Raw genomic sequence first — 8,671 nt, forward strand, 5'->3', positions numbered from 1 at the left:
AGCAGAAAGTAGAGGGCGCCGTGGATTGCTAACCGCAAAGGCTAGCTAATCTGGCCAGCCCTCTGCGGCCCTCCGCGGCCCTCCGCTCTCCCTATGCTAATGCAGAGGCAGCAGAAAGTAGAGGGTGCTGTGGATTGCTAGCCGCCAAGGCTAGCTAAACTGGCCGGCCCTCCGCTCTCCCTATGCTAATGCAGAGGCAGCAGAAAGTAGAGGGTGCTGTGGATTGCTAGCCGCCAAGGCTAGCTAAACTGGCCGGCCCTCCGCTCTCCCTATGCTAATGCAGAGGCAGCAGAAAGTAGAGGGCGCCGCGGATTGCTAGCCGCTAAGGCTAGCTAAACTGGCCAGCCCTCTTCGGCCCTCCGCTCTCCCTATGCTAATGCAGAGGCAGCAGAAAGTAGAGGGTGCCGCGGATTGCTAGCCGCTAAGGCTAGCTAAACTGGCCAGCCCTCTTCGGCCCTGCGCTCTCCCTATGCTAATGCAGAGGCAGCAGAAAGTAGAGGGCGCCGCGGATTGCTAGCCGCTAAGGCTAGCTAAACTGGCCAGCCCTCTTCGGCCCTCCGCTCTCCCTATGTTAATGCAGAGGCAGCAGAAAGTAGAGGGTGCAGCGGATTGCTAGCCGCCAAGGCTAGCTAAACTGGCTGACCCTCCGCTCTCCCTATGCTAATGCAGAGGCAGCAGAAAGTAGAGGGTGCCGCGGATTGCTAGCCGCCAAGGCTAGCTAAACTGGCCGGCCCTCTGCGGCCCTCTCTCCCTATGCTAATGCAGAGACAGCAGAAAGTAGAGGGCGCCGCGGATTGCTAGCCGCCAAGGCTAGCTAAACTGGCCGGCTCTCCCTATGCTAATGCAGAGGCAGCAGAAAGTAGAGGGCGCCGCGGATTGCTAGCCGCCAAGGCTAGCTAAACTGGCCGGCTCTCCTCGGTCCTCCGCTCTCCCTATGCTAATGCAGAGGCAGCAGAAAGTAGAGGGCGCCGCGGATTGCTAACCGCAAAGGCTAGCTAAACTGGCCTTCCCTATGCTCTCCCTATGCTCTCCCTATGCTCTCCCTATGCTCTCCCTATGCTCTCCCTATGCTCTCCCTATGCTCTCCCTATGCTCTCCCTATGCTCTCCCTATGCTCTCCCTATGCTCTCCCTATGCTAATGCAGAGGCAGCAGAAAGTAGAGGGCGCCGCGGATTGCTAACCGCAAAGGCTAGCTAAACTGGCCGGCCCTCTCTCCCTATGCTAATGCAGAGGCAGCAGAAAGTAGAGGGCGCCGCGGATTGCTAGCCGCCAAGGCTAGCTAAACTGGCCGGCCCTCTTCGGCCCTCCGCTCTCCCTATGCTAATGCAGAGGCAGCAGAAAGTAGAGGGCGCCGCGGAATGCTAGCCGCCAAGGCTAGCTAAACTGGGCGGCCCTCCGCTCTCCCTATGCTAATGCAGAGGCAGCAGAAAGTAGAGGGCGCCGCGGATTGCTAGCCGCCAAGGCTAGCTAAACTGGCTGGCTCTCCCTATGCTAATGCAGAGGCAGCAGAAAGTAGAGGGCGCTGCGGATTGCTAGCCGCCAAGGCTAGCTAAACTGGCCGGCCCTCCGCTCTCCCTATGCTAATGCAGAGGCAGCAGAAAGTAGAGGGCGCCGCGGATTGCTAGCCGCAAAGGCTAGCTAAACTGGCCGGCCCTCCGCTCTCCCTATGCTAATGCAGAGGCAGCAGAAAGTAGAGGGCGCCGTGGATTGCTAGCCGCCAAGGCTAGCTAAACTGGCCGGCCCTCCGCTCTCCCTATGCTAATGCAGAGGCAGCAGAAAGTAGAGGGAGCCGCTGATTGCTAGCCGCCGATTGCTAGCCGCCAAGGCTAGCTAAACTGGCCGGCCTTCTGCGGCCCTCCGCTCTCCCTATGCTAATGCAGAGGCAGCAGAAAGTAGAGGGCGCCGCGGATTGCTAGCCACGAAGGCTAGCTAAACTGGCCGGCCCTCTGCAGCCCTCCGCTCTCCCTATGCTAAGGCAGAGGCAGCAGAAAGTAGAGGGTGCCGCGGATTGCTAGCCGCCAAGGCTAGCTAAACTGGACGGCCCTCTGCGGCCCTCTCTCCCTATGCTAAGGCAGAGGCAGCATAAAGTAGAGGGTGCCGCGGATTGCTAGCCGTCAAGGCTAGCTCAACTGGCTGACCCTCCGCTCTCCCTATGCTAAGGCAGAGGCAGCAGAAAGTAGAGGGTGCCGCGGATTGCTAGCCGCCAAGGCTAGCTAAACTGGACGGCCCTCTGCGGCCCTCTCTCCCTATGCTAATGCAGAGACAGCAGAAAGTAGAGGGCGCCGCGGATTGCTAGCCGCCAAGGCTAGCTAAACTGGCCGGCTCTCCCTATGCTAATGCAGAGGCAGCAGAAAGTAGAGGGCGCCGTGGTTTGCTAGCCGCCAAGGCTAGCTAAACTTGCCGGCCCTCCTCGGTCCTCCGCTCTCCCTATGCTAATGCAGAGGCAGCAGAAAGTAAAGGGCGCCGCGGATTGCTAGCCGCTAAGGCTAGCTAATCTGGCCTGCCCTCTGCGGCCCTCCGCGGCCCTCCGCGGCCCTCCGCGGCCCTCCGCGGCCCTTCGCTCTCCCTATGCTAATGCAGAGACAGCAGAAAGTAGAGGGTGCCGTGGATTGCTAGCCGCCAAGGCTAGCTAAACTGGCCGGCCCTCCGCTCTCCCTATGCTAATGCAGAGGCAGCAGAAAGTAGAGGGCGCCGCGGATTGCTAGCCGCTAAGGCTAGCTAAACTGGCGCACCCTCCTCGGCTCTCCCTATGCTAAGGCAGAGGCAGCAGAAAGTAGAGGGCGCCGCGGAGTTCTAGCCGCCAAGGCTAGCTAAACTGGCTGGCCCTGCGCTCTCCCTATGCTAATGCAGAGGCAGCAGAAAGTAGAGGGCGCCGCGGATTGCTAGCCGCTAAGGCTAGCTAAACTGGCCAGCCCTCTTCGGCCCTCCGCTCTCCCTATGCTAATGCAGAGGCAGCAGAAAGTAGAGGGTGCCGCGGATTGCTAGCCGCCAAGGCTAGCTAAACTGGCCGGCCCTCCTCGGCCCTCCGCTCTCCCTATGCTAATGCAGAGGCAGCAGAAAGTAGAGGGCGCCGCGGTTTGCTAGCCGCCAAGGCTAGCTAAACTGGCCGGCCCTCTGCGGCCCTCCGCTCTCCCTATGCTAATGCTAATGCAGAGGCAGAAGAAAGTAGAGGGCGCCGCGGAATGCTAGCCACAAAGGCTAGCTAAACTGGCCGGCCCTCCGCTCTCCCTATGCTAATGCAGAGGCAGCAGAAAGTAGAGGGCGCCGCGGATTGCTAGCCGCCAAGGCTAGCTAAACTGGCCGGCCCTCCGCGGCCCTCCGCTCTCCCTATGCTAATGCAGAGGCAGCAGAAAGTAGAGGGCGCCGCGGAATGCTAGCCACAAAGGCTAGCTAAACTGGCCGGCCCTCCGCTCTCCCTATGCTAATGCAGAGGCAGCAGAAAGTAGAGGGTGCCGCGGATTGCTAGCCGCCAAGGCTAGCTAAACTGGCCGGCCCTCCGCTCTCCCTATGCTAATGCAGAGGCAGCAGAAAGTAGAGGGCGCCGCGGATTGCTAGCCGCCAAGGCTAGCTAAACTGGCCGGCCCTCCGCTCTCCCTATGCTAATGCAGAGGCAGCAGAAAGTAGAGGGCGCCGCGGATTGCTAGCCGCCAAGGCTAGCTAAACTGGCCGGCCCTCCGCTCTCCCTATGCTAATGCAGAGGCAGCAGAAAGTAGAGGGCGCCGCGGATTGCTAGCCGCAAAGGCTAGCTAAACTGGCCGGCCCTCTGCGGCCCTCCGCTCTCCCTATGCTAATGCAGAGGCAGCAGAAAGTAGAGGGCGCCGCGGATTGCTAGCCGCCAAGGCTAGCTAAACTGGCCGGCCTTCTGCGGCCCTCCGCTCTCCCTATGCTAATGCAGAGGCAGCAGAAAGTAGAGGGCGCCGCGGATTGCTAGCCGCCAAGGCTAGCTAAACTGGCCGGCCCTCTCTCCCTATGCTAATGCAGAGGCAGCAGAAAGTAGAGGGTGCCGCGGATTGCTAGCCGCAAAGGCTAGCTAAACTGGCCGGCCCTCCGCTCTCCCTATGCTAATGCAGAGGCAGCAGAAAGTAGAGGGCGCCGCGGATTGCTAGCCGCAAAGGCTAGCTAAACTGGCCGGCTCTCCCTATGCTAATGCAGAGGCAGCAGAAAGTAGAGGGCGCCGCGGATTGCTAGCCACCAAGGCTAGCTAAACTGGCCGGCCCTCCGCTCTCCCTATGCTAATGCAGAGGCAGCAGAAAGTAGAGGGCGCCGCGGATTGCTAGCCGCAAAGGCTAGCTAAACTGGCCGGCTCTCCCTATGCTAATGCAGAGGCAGCAGAAAGTAGAGGGCGCCGCGGATTGCTAGCCGCCAAGGCTAGCTAAACTGGCCGGCCCTCCGCTCTCCCTATGCTAATGCAGAGGCAGCAGAAAGTAGAGGGTGCCGCGGATTGCTAGCCGCCAAGGCTAGCTAAACTGGCCAGCCCTCTTCGGCCCTCCGCTCTCCCTATGCTAATGCAGAGGCAGCAGAAAGTAGAGGGCGCCGCGGATTGCTAGCCGCCAAGGCTAGCTAAACTGGCCGGCCCTCCGCTCTCCCTATGCTAATGCAGAGGCAGCAGAAAGTAGAGGGCGCCGCGGATTGCTAGCCGCCAAGGCTAGCTAAACTGGCTGGCCCCCGGCTCTCCCTATGCTAATGCAGAGGCAGCAGAAAGTAGAGGGCGCCGCGGATTGCTAGCCGCTAAGGCTAGCTAAACTGGCCGGCCCTCCGCTCTCCCTATGCTAATGCAGAGGCAGCAGAAAGTAGAGGGCGCCGCGGATTGCTAGCCGCAAAGGCTAGCTAAACTGGCCGGCCCTCCGCTCTCCCTATGCTAATGCAGAGGCAGCAGAAAGTAGAGGGCGCCGCGGATTGCTAGCCGCTAAGGCTAGCTAAACTGGCCGGCCCTCTGCGGCCCTCCGCTCTCCCTATGCTAATGCAGAGGCAGCAGAAAGTAGAGGGCGCCGCGGATTGCTAGCCGCCAAGGCTAGCTAAACTGGCCGGCCCTCTGCGGCCCTCCGCTCTCCCTATGCTAATGCAGAGGCAGCAGAAAGTAGAGGGCGCCGCGGATTGCTAGCCGCCAAGGCTAGCTAAACTGGCCGGCCCTCTGCGGCCCTCCGCTCTCCTTATGCTAATGCAGAGGCAGCAGAAAGTAGAGGGTGCCGCGGATTGCTAGCCGCCAAGGCTAGCTAAACTGGCCGGCCCTCTGCGGCCCTCTCTCCCTATGCTAATGCAGAGGCAGCAGAAAGTAGAGGGTGCCGCGGATTGCTAGCCGCCAAGGCTAGCTAAACTGGCCGGCCCTCCGCTCTCCCTATGCTAATGCAGAGGCAGCAGAAAGTAGAGGGTGCCGCGGATTGCTAGCCGCCAAGGCTAGCTAAACTGGACGGCCCTCTGCGGCCCTCTCTCCCTATGCTAATGCAGAGGCAGCAGAAAGTAGAGGGCGCCGCGGATTGCTAGCCGCCAAGGCTAGCTAAACTTGCCGGCCCTCCTCGGTCCTCCGCTCTCCCTATGCTAATGCAGAGGCAGCAGAAAGTAGAGGGTGCCGCGGATTGCTAGCCGCCAAGGCTAGCTAAACTGGCTGGCCCTCCGCTCTCCCTATGCTAATGCAGAGGCAGCAGAAAGTAGAGGGCGCCGCGGATTGCTAGCCGCTAAGGCTAGCTAAACTGGCCGCCTCTTCGCCCGCTCTCCCTATGCTAATGCAGAGGCAGCAGAAAGTAGAGGGCGCCGCGGATTGCTAGCCGCAAAGGCTAGCTAAACTGGCCGGCCCTCCTCGGCCCTCCGCTCTCCCTACGCTAATGCAGAGGCAGCAGAAAGTAGAGGGCGCCGCGGATTGCTAGCCGCCAAGGCTAGCTAAACTGGCCGGCCCTCCGCTCCTCCTATGCTAATGCAGAGGCAGCAGAAAGTAGAGGGCGCCGCGGATTGCTAGCCGCAAAGGCTAGCTAAACTGGACGGCCCTCTGCGGCCCTCTCTCCCTATGCTAATGCAGAGACAGCAGAAAGTAGAGGGTGCCGCGGATTGCTAGCCGCCAAGGCTAGCTAAACTGGCCGGCCCTCCTCCGCTCTCCCTATGCTAATGCAGAGGCAGCAGAAAGTAGAGGGCGCCGCGGTTTGCTAGCCGCCAAGGCTAGCTAAACTGGCCGGCCCTCCGCTCTCCCTATGCTAATGCAGAGGCAGAAGAAAGTAGAGGGCGCCGCGGAATGCTAGCCACAAAGGCTAGCTAAACTGGCCGGCCCTCCGCTCTCCCTATGCTAATGCAGAGGCAGCAGAAAGTAGAGGGTGCCGCGGATTGCTAGCCGCCAAGGCTAGCTAAACTGGATGGCCCTCTGCGGCCCTCTCTCCCTATGCTAATGCAGAGGCAGCAGAAAGTAGAGGGCGCCGCGGATTGCTAGCCGCCAAGGCTAGCTAAACTTGCCGGCCCTCCTCGGTCCTCCGCTCTCCCTATGCTAAGGCAGAGGCAGCAGAAAGTAGAGGGCGCCGCGGATTGCTAGCCGCCAAGGCTAGCTAAACTGGCTGGCCCTCCGCTCTCCCTATGCTAATGCAGAGGCAGCAGAAAGTAGAGGGCGCCGCGGATTGCTAGCCGCCAAGGCTAGCTAAACTGGCCGGCCCTCCGCTCTCCCTATGCTAATGCAGAAGCAGCAGAAAGTAGAGGGCGCCGCGGATTGCTAGCCGCTAAGGCTAGCTAATCTGGCCTGCCCTCTGCGGCCCTCCGCTCTCCCTATGCTAATGCAGAGGCAGCAGAAAGTGGAGGGCGCCGCGGATTGCTAGCCGCAAAGGCTAGCTAAACTGGCCGGCCCTCCACTCTCCCTATGCTAATGCAGAGGCAGCAGAAAGTAGAGGGCGCCGCGGATTGCTAGCCGCAAAGGCTAGCTAAACTGGCCGGCCCTCCGCTCTCCCTATGCTAATGCAGAGGCAGCAGAAAGTAGAGGGTGCCGCGGATTGCTAGCCGCCAAGGCTAGCTAAACTGGACGGCCCTCTGCGGCCCTTCTCCCTATGCTAATGCAGAGGCAGCAGAAAGTAGAGGGTGCCGCGGATTGCTAGCCGCCAAGGCTACCTAAACTGGCCGGCCCTCCTCGCCTCTCGGCCCTCCGCTCTCCCTACGCTAATGCAGAGGCAGCAGAAAGTAGAGGGTGCCGCGGATTGCTAGCCGCAAAGGCTAGCTAAACTGGCCGGCCCTCCGCTCTCCCTATGCTAATGCAGAGGCAGCAGAAAGTAGAGGGTGCGCGCGGATGCTAGCCCAGAGGCTAGCTAAACTGGCCGCTCTCGCCTCCCTATGCTAATGCAGAGGCAGCAGAAAGTAGAGGGCGCCGGGATTGCTAGCGCCAAGGCTAGCTAAACTGGGCCGGCCTCTCGGCCCTCCGCTCTCCCTATGCTAATGCAGAGGCAGCAGAAAGTAGAGGGGCCGCGGATTGCTAGCCGCCAAGGCTAGCTAAACTGGAGCCCTCGCGCCTCCGCTCTCCTCTGCTAATGCAGAGGCAGCAGAAAGTAGAGGGCGCCGCGGATTGCTAGCCGCAAGGCTAGCTAAACTGGCCGGCCTCTGCGCCCTCGCTCTCCCTATGCTAATGCAGAGGCAGCAGAAAGTAGAGGGTGCCGCGGATTGCTAGCCGCCAAGGCTAGCTAAAACTGGACGCCCCTCTGCGGCCCTCTCTCCTATGCTAATGCAGAGCAGCAGAAAGTAGAGGGCGCGCAGCGGATTGCTAGCCGCCAAGGCTAGCTAAACTTGCCGCCTCCTCGGTCCTCCTCTTCCTAATGCTAATGCAGAGGCAGCAGAAAGTAGAGGGTGCCGCGGATTGCTAGCCGCCAAGGCTAGCTAAACTGGCTGGCCCTCCGCTCTCCCTATGCTAATGCAGAGGCAGCAGAAAGTAGAGGGCGCCGCGGATTGCTAGCCGCAAAGGCTAGCTAAACTGGCCGGCCCTCTCGGCCTCCGCTCTCCTACTAATGGCAGAGGCAGCAGAAAGTAGAGGGCGCCGCGGATTGCTAGCCGCTAAGGCTAGCTAAACTGGCCGGCCCTCTCGGCCCTCCGCTCTCCCTACTGCTAATGCAGAGGCAGCAGAAAGTAGAGGGCGCCGCGGATTGCTAGCCGCCAAGGCTAGCTAAACTGGCGGCCCTCCGCTCTCCCTATGCTAATGCAGAGGCAGCAGAAAGTAGAGGGCGCCGCGGATTGCTAGCGCAAAGGCTAGCTAAACTGCGGCCTCCTCGCCCTCGCTCTCCCTATGCTAATGCAGAGGCAGCAGAAAGTAGAGGGCTGCCGCGGATTGCTAGCCGCAAAGGCTAGCTAAACTGGCGGCCCTCTCGCCCCTCTCCCTATGCTAATGCAGAGGCAGCAGAAAGTAGAGGGGCCGCGGATTGCTAGCCGCCAAGGCTAGCTAAACTGGCCGGCCCTCCGTCCGCTCTCCCTATGCTAATGCAGAGGCAGCAGAAAGTAGAGGGCGCCGCGGTTGCTAGCGCCAAGGCTAGCTAAACTGGCCGGCCCTCCGCTTCCCTATGCTATGCTATGCTAATGCAGAGGCAGAGAAAGTAGAGGGCGCCGCGGATTTGCTACCGCCAAAGGCTAGCTAAACTGGCCGGCCCTCCGCTCTCTCTATGCTAATGCAGAGGCAGCAGAAAGTAGAGGGTGCCGCGGATTGCTAGCCCCAAGGCTAGCTATAAC

This window comes from Xenopus tropicalis, chromosome 7 (assembly GCF_000004195.4).
Source record: "Xenopus tropicalis strain Nigerian chromosome 7, UCB_Xtro_10.0, whole genome shotgun sequence".
NCBI lineage: Eukaryota > Metazoa > Chordata > Amphibia > Anura > Pipidae > Xenopus > Xenopus tropicalis.